Source organism: Camelus bactrianus, chromosome 8, assembly GCF_048773025.1.
Source record: "Camelus bactrianus isolate YW-2024 breed Bactrian camel chromosome 8, ASM4877302v1, whole genome shotgun sequence".
Classification (NCBI taxonomy): Eukaryota; Metazoa; Chordata; class Mammalia; order Artiodactyla; family Camelidae; genus Camelus; species Camelus bactrianus.
In genome coordinates this window covers 4,503,536-4,514,580 of record NC_133546.1, presented here as the reverse complement: position 1 = coordinate 4,514,580, position 11,045 = coordinate 4,503,536, and the positions used below count along the sequence as shown (strand labels likewise).

Sequence of the window (11,045 nt, the reverse complement as noted above, 5' to 3'; positions counted from 1 at the left end):
GTTTTTTGTTTTTTGTTTTTGTTTTTTTTTAAGATATGCATCATCTCTTTTTGAAAAATCTTGCAAGAGAATGATCCATGATTTAAGCCCTTGAGAAAACGCAGCTTTGTTTTTTCAGTTCCTTTTTTTGGGGGTGTCTTCAATTTTTCTTTTATTAATTTCAGCTCTTACTTTTTACTGTATCTTCCCTTCTACATTTTTAAATGTTTTATTCTGTTCTTCATTGTATAGTTACTTACGTTGTATACTTAGTTCGTTAACTTTCAGCCCTTTTAAGGCTTTTTTCTCCCCTAAAGCAAGCATTTAAGTCTATAAATTTCTCTTTAAGTGATATATGGCTGCAAGACATGAGTTTTGATATGAAATGTATTTATTATTGTTTAGTTTGGAGTGTTTTTACTTTAAATTATGGTTTCTTTAAGGCCATTTAAAAGGTATTTTTAACTTCACACACGTACAGAGGGTTTACAAGATCTTTTTAATATTGATTTCTGACTTATTTACACTGGGCTAGAGAATGTGGTTTGTATGTTAAAACTTTTTAGAGGTGTGTTTAGGCTTAGCTTATGACCCAGAATATGGTCAGATTTTATAAATGTGCCACATGTGCTTGAAACAATTTCTGCAATTTTAGGAAACAAGTCAAGATAGTTAATTGTGTTATTCACCCATTCTATTTTTTTTCTGATTTTAAAAAATTGCTTGGCCTATTAATTATTTAGTAAAGAATGTAAAAAATATTCCTCTATATTAGTAGTTTTGTCAGTTTCTATTGAAGTCCTGCCATTTAAAAATATATTTTTGAAGTTATATTAATAATAAGTGCATACAAGTTTAAGGTTTTTCTATCCTTTTGGTAGAATTGATAATACAACTGATCATTTTATTGTGGACTAGTGACCCCATTTATCGCTACTGTTTATTGCTTTAAAGACTATTTTTCCTATTATTAATGTCAACTGTCTTTTGGTTAGTATTTTTTATGTGTATCTCTTAATTTTCAGCTCTTCTGAGTCTTTAAGTCCTAGGCGTATCTCCAGTGTAATATATATATATGTGTGTGTGTGTGTATATATACACATATATATACATATATATAAATCCTGTCTGATAATATGTGCCTTTTCACTGATGAGTTTAATCCATTTACATTTATTGTGATTATTGATATATTGTATTTCTTTCTAACACCTTATTTTTGTGCTTTCTATTCACTCTGTTTTGCTTGTTTGTTTTGTTTTTTAGTACTTTTCTTCTTCTTTCTTGCCTACTTTTGCATTGACTGGGATTTTCCTCCTTACTATAATTTTCCCTTTGCTGGTTGGAAGTAATGTATTATCTTGTAGTAGTTTCCCTAAAAATTAAAATATAAAGTTAACAAAATCTAAAGTCAATTAATAGATTTACTTTCTTTCTAAAGCAGACAAGAATGTTAGAATGACTTAATTTTAATCATACCCCTGCCAATTAACATATTATTGTTCTTAGTATTTTGGAATTTATTTTCCTACTCAGAATTTGTTGGGCTTCCTGAATCTGAAGATTTATGTTTATCATTAATTTGGAAAAATTCTCAATCATTATCTCTTCCAATATTTCTTCTTCCCCATTGTATTATCTCCTTCATAAACTTCAACTGGATGTATGGTAGACTTTATGACCTAATCTCACAATTCCTCTTTAATATTTCCTTTCTTTTATATCTCTATGATTCATTCTGTGATATTTCTTCAAATATATATTCCAGTTCACTGATTTTCTCTTTAAAGATATTTAGTCTTCTGTTTTAATCTAACATTTGCCTTTCTAACTTTATCATCTTATTTTATCTTAAAATTTTTCCAAACTTAGAAAATTTATTTGGTTCTTTTTCAAATAATAAGTTTTTAAGTAGTCTTGCATTGTGAGTTTGATGTCTTCTCTAATTTGTTCAAACATAGTAGCTGTGTATTTTATGTACTGTATTTGGTAATTCTAGGGGAGTTTGCTTTTGGTATTCATTGATTCTGTTGATTCTTTTTCATGGTGGCTTGTACCCTTGAATGTCTTACCTGATTTTGCATTGCAAAATATATTACTTGGAAATTTATGTTTAAGAATTCCTTGAGATCTAGGATTAAGGTTCTTGCCCTGTTCCTGTGGACACAAACACCATGGGTTATGGGAGATACACAGGTAGTGTGATCCTGACTCCAAATGCAGTGAGAGCCAGAATGTGGTTAGGAAGGAATCTGCAGAGTGGAACTTTCCTCACTCCCTCAACCCCAGTGTGGAAGCAGTCTTTTCATACTGTCTCCTTCTTGGGGACGTTCTTTTCAGCAGGTCTTGGTACTCATCATGTGCTGGTCTCCCTCGGATTTAATGCCTTATGTAGAGCCTCGACTTGCCCTTCTTTTCCCTGCACAGCCCCCTAGATGAGCAGAATGCTGTATCTTCCAGCCTTAGCCTTTGCTTACCAGTCTCTGCTCAGATTTGTTATTATTTTTGGCATGTGATAATTCAGTTTAAGTTCTTACCAAGCTACCTATAAAAAGATTTAAAAATGAATATTACAGATATGTCAATTTTAATAGTTTTGTTATCTGGCTACTTTTGAATATATGCCATTAGTTTTCATAACAAAAATGGAAGGTACTGGAGAGCTACCTGTTCACCTGATCCAGATACTTAGATTGTAAATTCCTGAGAGTTTTTCTATTGTAGGTCCTCCAGAAGAAAATCAAAAGGATCCTGTGAGAGACTGCTGCAACAGGAGGCCCCTCTACTCTGTTCTTACTGATTTGGTATCCTCGGTTACAAGTCTGCTTAGAGAAAATAAAAGTCATCATAACATAAAAATAGTCACTAATCAACAAAAATGACCAGTACTCTTGGAAACGACGTTCCTTATTTTATCATGGTCCTTAGTACATCAGACATTGTTCTGCATACAAAACATTTGCAAAATGAAATCGGGGTCTTGCAATAGAGGCGGGATTATGTGAAGCTGATGAAAATGATGGTGGGGAGCTGTTCCAATCTAGTGATAGGCCTTGAAAAGCGAGCATCTAGCTGATAGAGCTGTTTCAGCTGACAAGTGACAAGTAGCCCGCTGACAAGGACGGTCACATGGTACATGTTCTAAAGGATCATGAGGGACCCTTGGAAGCAGTGATGAAGTGCTCTGACTTTTGCAAAACTGAGCCTCTTTTGATTGTACCAAGGAAGTTGAATATAAAAGATAGGTATCATATTGTGACATCTCCCTCCATTGATGCTTGATGCGTTGTTTGTTTAACAATAACCTGAAATGATGTTACATGTAAACAAAACAGATTTGTGTTTGTGGTTTTCAGTTCAAGATAAACCCCAGTCTACTGGTTTTTATCGCTATGAAATACTGGCTTCTGTTTTATGTGACTTCACTGCGCCAGCTTCTCTTCCTGTACCGACTTAATGATCACAAGGCCTCCTGGGTGACAGGTCACACCCAGCTCCGGTCTGGTGCGAACTCCTGAGTCCTTCACATGGAGGAAGCGGCGAAAGCTCCGGGCAGCCGGCGAGCGCGCTTGCCGCTCTGGGCTGCGCTCCTCTTCCTCCCCCGCGTGCTCCAGGCTGGGGCGGCCCTTTCCTCTGCGTTGCCTGCAGCTCTGCACTCGGAGGGCCACCTCCTTGTCCAAGGCCCTTTATGACCTTTGAGGGGAAATCAGCGTCTGCACTGATAAATATTCAACACTTATTCAGAATAGTAAGCATCTCCTGGTGGGGTTCTTGAGGCTGCTCGTCTGGTATGAGCTGTAAATTGTCCCACTGCTTCCTTTTAGCGCTGGCAATGCCTTTTTCTCAGCGTGGGGCTATAGATCTGGTCCAGCACTTTGGCAGTGTCAGCTTGTAGTGTTCTGTCCCTTGTTGTTGCCCTGCTGGGGTAATGGAGAACATTTTCTCTTATTCCCAGGTTGATGGGAAGAATAACTGCTAGCTGGGATTCACACTGACTTTCCAAATTGGGCAGAGATCCACCCAAAGTCTTGACCCTTCCCGAGCACGTAGCAGAAAAGCTATGATACCCGTTGGGTGCCTCTGTTACTCTCCTAATGACCAATATGACAGACATTGTAATGGTTGAGAGTAGAGACTCAGGGGCCAGAGAGCCTGCATCTGAATCCCAGGCCCTCCTCTCCTTGGGGCATGGCTTGGAGAAGGGACTCAACCTCCCAGCACTTTTGTTACCTCATTTGCATAAGGAGCATCATTATGGTTCCTACCTAATAAAAAATGGTGCCTAATACCATTTTTGTAATGAGGACAAAAATGAATTATCATTTGGGATGTGCTACGTAAATGTCCATTAAGTGTTTTCTACAATAAATTGTGTAGACCCCGTCACACTGAAAATGAATTAATTCTGAGACTGTAGGCATAAAATGACACAGAGCAGCTCAGAGGAGCATATGCAGGGTATGTGTGGTTGAAGACGATTCTGAGTTAAGGACTACTCAGCCCCGTTAAACCTTCTTCAAATGTCAGCGCTCAATATTGGCACAGAGAAAGCACACGGATATTTGCCGGGCTTGAGGATTCTAAATTATTCATGAAGGCTTTGCGATCTTGAATCCTTTAATTCCATCACATCTCTAGTACAAAAGGCAAAACCAATGAAACCAATGTTTTCTGGTTGTAGGTTTTGTAAAATAAAATCCTTCAGCTGTGCCAGACGGGTGAGGCTTTTTTTTTTTTTTTTTTTTTTTTTTTTTAATATAGAGCATCAGCTGCTGTATCTGTTTCTTCAATTAAAGCCTAGCATTGGAGAAACACCAGGAGAAACCTAACTCCATGGAAGAAAAAACCACGAACAAAGGTGTTTTAATCTCTGGATGTGGTATTAAGCTTGTGAGACTGTGCTTTGGGATTTCTATACAAAGACTGAAGACGGTAAATTAATTCTTCCCTAAGTGAAGCAGTGCTATCTAGTACCTAGTTTGGAAGACTTGAATTTGGGGGTTTTCTTGTTAACCAAGTGCCATTATCATGTTCCTGGCCTTTGTGCCTTTTCTTTCCCATGCTGCCATCCCCTCCTGTCTGTCCTTCTGTCCTCTTCTCCACCCCTCCACCCCCACCCATTCTCGAAGCCCCGGAGAGGAACAGATTTCACTCCTCCCCAGGGCATCTCTCCAGACTGACCCAAGGGGCAGTGATCTCTCCCCATCTGAGCTCTCCAGGTACCATTTTCTATTCTTTTCTTTTGACATGTAGATGCATGGTTGGCTACTGTCTGTCTGTCTGACATTTTCAGCAAGAATGCAATTTCAGCAAGGAGGGAATTCTATTTCCATTTCTGCACAGTGCCAAACACAACAGATGCTAAATAAACAGCTACCAAGGGGCTGGATCCTTGGATCCTCAACTCTAATCCTGGCTCTGCAACAACCTGTTAAAGTAGCTTTTGTCATATTAGCCATGTGCACTGTCTCACCTGTGTCCCTTAAATAACAGTAATAATAATTATTAAATAGAAAGCACTCACTGAGTGCTTGCTCTGTTTCAATATTGTTCTCAGCATTTTACGTGTGTCAGCTGGTTTAACCCTGGTAATCCATCTATAAAGTACATAGCATCATTTTGTAGGTGGGGAGACTGAGGCACGGAGCAGCTGAGTAGCTTGTGTACAGACACAGCATGAGCCAGAGTCAGACCCAGGCAGCCTGTGCCTCAGTCTCTCGCCTACGTTAGCAGTAATAACCCCCCATGGTGGTGTGTCAACCTGGTGAGGCTGCAGTCCCGGTTGTTCAATCAAACGCTGGTCTCCGTGTGGCTGCGAAGGGATTCTGAAGTGTTATCAAAGTCCTTTCTCAGCTGACTTTAAGTAAGGGAGGTGATCTTGGAGGATCTGACTGAATCCACTGGTTTAAAATCAGGGCTGAGGCTTCCTCAGAGAAAGAAGAAACCCTGTCTGTGCCGTGGAGCTCCATCCTGCCGGGATCCCGCATGTGTCTCGTCCTGGTTCTGCTCCCCTCTCTGGACCCCCACTGAGACGTGCCAGGAGGCCCACTTCATGCTCCATTTTAGTTACAGCTGCCACCACCCCGCTGCCCAGGACTCACGGAGCCCTTCGAGGTTCTCCCGCACCCCTCCCGGCTGCTGGTGGACATCCTCCCTCCCTCCGAGGTCTGGCGCCGATGCCACACCAGACAGAACAAGCACTGCCTCTCCAGCAGCGCCCACGGCTGATTTCCAGGACTTAGAACACTCTTCTCTGCGTTGCTGCCAACCCATCCCCCCACTCAGTGGCCAGGAAGCAGCCCGAGGGCAGCGGCCAGGCTCACATCTACCTTCAGTCGAGAGCCATGCCAGCCTAGGCGTGTCCATTTGTGGATACAAAGGATTAACCTTTCCTTGGGCCAAGCTGAAAGGTGATGCCTTCCTGCTGCGGTGGTCAGGACACTTGCTTTCCTTACTGGGGTGCTGATAAATGCTTTTAAACCTAGGAGACCACACAGCTAGAAACATTAGAGTTATGGTAAGTGGTGATGTTCATACTAATGATTAACTTTAAAAATGTTTCCTCTTTAACTGCCATGCTTAAATCTTTCCCTCCTAAATTAAAATACGCTACATATCCACAAATTTCAGAAAGAATGTGTGTGTGTGTTATCTGGGTACAACCATTCATGAGTAATTTACACCTGCATGTGTACACGTCCACTCACAGTGACCAGGGATGATTGTGCGTCTGTAGAAATAACTAGATTGGAGGAAACTTTCTTCAGAATATCCAGGCCCCCAATTCACTGAAATATCATCAAGGGAATGTTCCAATTCCTTCTCTATGTTCTGTCCTTTGTCCCTTTGGCTAAACAAACAAGCAAAAAATGACTTCCGGGAAATGACTGGAATAAAATTCAGAGCGTATTTACGCGCAGCCCAGTTTGGTAATTCTGTTCCCGGAAATGGCAGGTGGCAGCGTGAGGGCGTTCAGAGAGCAGGGGCCCAGCCAGGCCGGAGAGGCAGTGCTGGCAGCGGCTTGGCTTTGATGGCGTTCCAGGGCAGAGCTGCTCGGTGCTGGGTCCGGGGACGGAGGGATGTGCGGGGCCCGCGTCTGTAGGTGTGGCCGCTCCGCAGGGACCCCGCTGTGAACACGGGCGAGTTCAGCCTCCAATGCAGAGGACAGACGTGGACCTGGCAGTGTGGCTGTGGATGCAGCTCCAGGCGGTGTCTGACGATGCCTGCGGCCCGTGCGCTGAGTGTGGGGACCACTGGACCTCCTCCCGGAGCTCCGGGTCTCTAATGGAAGTGCTCGGGTGGGAGTTCTTTCAGACAAACCAGCTGGAGAGTGAGGGTGATGGTTTGAGGGTGAGGCTTTGAGAAAGTAGCGTTGGTGAGACTCGATTTTCAGTTTAATTCAGTGGTTTTCTTACAAATACAAGAAATCAAACACCATCTGTTCTTCTGCTTACCCAGCACATAGTTATATTCAGGTAGGGTTGTGTGTGCATGTGTGTAAATTTAACAGCCAAAGGTGGGGCCATTTGATTTGAAGTTCAATTCTTGTCATTTCTAAGGCCTAATTTATTTCCGTATTTCCTAGAGATAACCTGAGACTTTTTTTAATCATTGGAGAAAGAAAGGATTTTCCTTATTAACATTCCCATGTTTTAAAAGCACAGGCGATCTCAGTGGAAAGCATTTACATAAATGCTCTCTCTACACTGAGGCTCACTCTCAACATTTCCTATTCAAGCCGTTTTATACCAAAATGCTTCTGTTCGTTTTGAGGGCCACTAGTTTTTTTAAGAGATTGCTCAACCCTGTGTTCTTAAGGGCATGGACACTTTGAGAAAGAAGGTTACTTCTTTTCCTTTTTGGAACCGGTGGCGCAGGTGGAGCTGAAGAAAGTTGGCGCAAACCCCATGTGTTCTCTGTCTTGGAGTTGGAAGATTTCCCCGGGTTGTAGGTGGGAAACCTGCAGGGGCTTAAGAGACTGGTCTGAATGCTCATGGCCCCCTGGGTGAGGGCAGGCAAGCCCCAGTGAATGAATCAAAGACCTGGTTTTCTTCCTGTGGTAACAGGTTTTATTTTGCATTCTCACATCCAGCCTTAAAGAGTCTGTTGTGGTTTCTGGACGGGAACGCAGTGCAGGGCCTGGGAAACGCGTTCTTGGCAGGGGGAGTGAGGAGGAAACAGATCGTGCACCTTTTTTATCCCATTGTTCCAGGGAGGACGTGAGGGCCCCCGACATGGCTGTTAGGAAAGAAACTTCACAGCACTCCACTGAGCACCGAGAAAGCTCGAGAAGAAAGGTCCCCGGGGAACGCAGCATCTCTGAATGTGACTGAAATGGAGCAAACTGAAATCGCGGAGCTCTTCTAACTCATGAGCAAGGTTAACCTGGTGCCCGTGCAGACAATGGAATTTCCAACAGGAAGACCTTAGATGTGCCCAGAGACGGCTTCTCAAGGATGCCTACAGCCTTGCGTAAACGGGAGCAGTGAGAAAGGAGTGTTTACTCAGTAAGTGGTGGAGGCGCTCGGGCAGGGGGGCCGTTCACTGCTCTGGGTCGCTGGGGGGCCCCTCAGCCTCTCAGGGTCTCATTTCCTCATTGTGTCTTGCAGGTGTTGGTCGTCCCCAGTAGACAGACTCGTAGCAAGTGCTTAATAAATATTATCCTCATCTATCGTGAGAGCTAGAGGCCAAGCTACATGAGAGTCACACACCTGGTCCCCGAGGGGCGATCGCTCTGTTCTTCCGGGCATTGGCTGTTTTCACATTTAGGTGATGTGCTGGGACGGCGTGAAATTGCTCAGAAGGCTTGAAGGATTAAATAATATTTGAAGCTGGTGTAGTGATAATCCGTCCTTTAAAATGAAAAGCTATATTCAATTCCATGAAATGTCAATCAAATTATTTATTTATTCTACCTATTAAGTGCGCCATGAAGTGCCCAGAGTTTAGTGGGGGAAACAGACTCACCAACACACAGTTACAATGTTGAATGGTTTGTTGAACCAAGTGACCTCAGAGTTTGGGGGCGGAGGAGGGACCTGGGAGGGGGTCAGGGATCAGTGGAATTCCACGTGTGCAGTGGAATCACGGCCTCTCTTGGGGGGGTGCGTATGGTGGTTATGTAAGCTGGTTGGGCCGAGATCTGCAAATGTGTTTGACATCTTAACAAAACATAGATGTTATGGACTGAGTCTTTAAAAAACCACACAGTCACACGCATGGGTGTTTGCATGTCCATGCACGCACTTGTATCTGAAATGAATCTGTTTTCTCAGTAGCTGGGGCGAGGCTAGCAAATGACTTCCTTTTTGCTTTTTCTAGATGACGTTGGGGAAGGATGATGCAACCATTGTTGATTTCTTGTGTGCTTCTTCCCATGCTTCTCCCAGCATTTACTGGACACTCACTGTGTGCTGGCACTGTGTTTACTGTGTTAAGTGCTTTACCTTTATTCTCTCACCTGATTTTTCACAACCACTGGATGAGGCAGGTGCTATTATTACTCCCATTTCCCAGATGAATAAGCCAAGACTTAAAACGATGAAGCAAATTGTTCAAGGTGCTAGGCCGCTAGTGAATGGGGCAGTCTGAATTTAAACCAGGCAGTCGGACTCCAGAGCACACGGTCTAAACCCCTCTGTGCTTAACAGTCTCTCCCGAGAGCCCGAAAGCCCCGTGCCTACCACGGCATATGGTGTGTGCAGACGCGAAACTTGTTGGTTGAACTGAATCAAAGTGAACTACAAAGTGTTTAACTTCTGTGCCTGAGGGAAGTATACACTAGTGGTTTTCAACCCGGGCCGTTTTGCTTTCAGGGGACATTTGGCAGTGTCTGGGGATGTTTTGATTGTGACAAGTGGGAGGGGGTGTTAATGGCATCTGGTAGGTAGGACAGGGATGCTGCTGGACCTCGTATAACACGAGACAGCCCCTCATGTTAAAAAATTATCTGGTCCAGAATGACAGTAGTGCCAATACCAGGTGGAGAAATCCTGGACTGCATTATTTTGGTAACTTTCGGTAAAATATTGAGCCAAGATTACCTTTGATAACCACAGCAGCAAAAGGTTCATGCTTATCACATGTTTCCTAAGGAGGCTTTGAACATTTTCATCCCTGAATCCCTTTTATGAGCAGCTTGCAAGTGTTATTAAATATCATGACTTGTCTTTGTCATCTCCTGAGAGAGAACATTAGCAAGAGGTGAGCTGATATCTGGTGTCATGGAAATATTATGCCAACTGGAGATGTGTGCTTTTAAGACTTCTGCCTTGTGGACTTTCTCTGCATTTTCTTCATATAGCTTAAAAATGTAAAGAAAAATATACAGATATAGTTGTAGCATGTCTGTCTCCTGAATAAGATACAAACAGGCCAACTGGATTAAAGTAAATTGCATGCCTGTCAAATCGCCAGACACACTAAAATTGTCTCAATTCTGCATCCACTTATGTTTACTTGGGATTATAAAAATACTTGCTACTGTTGTATGTTTTTCTATATTTGACTATAATACAGTGCAGTAAATTCAGGAAAGTTTTTTTTAATTTTGATACTTACAGTGAAAAGTTTAGGTGTTGGTATTTGGCGTTACATTCAAAATTTATCCATGTGCTCTCAAATAACATTTTATACCATTGTAAACATTCTTGTAAACTGTCCCTTCAAAATAAATCTATCCTTCTAATGGTGAACTGTGATATCTATTTCTTAATGAAAAGGAACTAGGACTACAAATCCCCACTATTGTGTTGTTTTATTTGCCCACTCCCTAATGAATTGAACAGGTTATGATATTTACTACAATCATACATGTTGAAGTTTCAGGGATGAAGCTGTGGTCAACTATTGGGTCTCACTGGTCTTTAAATGTCCTTGAGTTTCTTAGGTCATGGGTGCTTTGTAGCATTGGCAGGGTCACTGCCAAGAGTGACATGGAGGAATCATTCAGTGCATGTTGGTCAACCAATTTCTGCTTGGGGGATTACTTTTTGGCTTAATCATGTCAAGTACATACATTACATATCATAAGTTAAATAGAAAACACATTAAAAATTAGATGTCTC

At 42.3% G+C, this 11,045-nt stretch overlaps 1 long non-coding RNA gene across 2 annotated transcripts; it reads left to right on the top strand.

Annotated features, from left to right (window-relative positions):
• The first annotated feature begins 6,971 nt into the window (after window positions 1–6,971).
• On the top strand, window positions 6,972–10,673 carry LOC123619818 (uncharacterized). 2 transcript variants are annotated; one of them, XR_006728551.2, is made up of 3 exons: window positions 6,972–7,454; window positions 8,192–8,486; window positions 8,589–10,673. It is a non-coding gene; the product is annotated as an uncharacterized LOC123619818 (long non-coding RNA). The 2 variants fall into 2 exon arrangements; XR_006728550.2 differs by lacking the exon at window positions 6,972–7,454 and having other exon boundaries at window positions 7,468–8,486.
• Window positions 10,674–11,045: the final 372 nt, after the last annotated feature.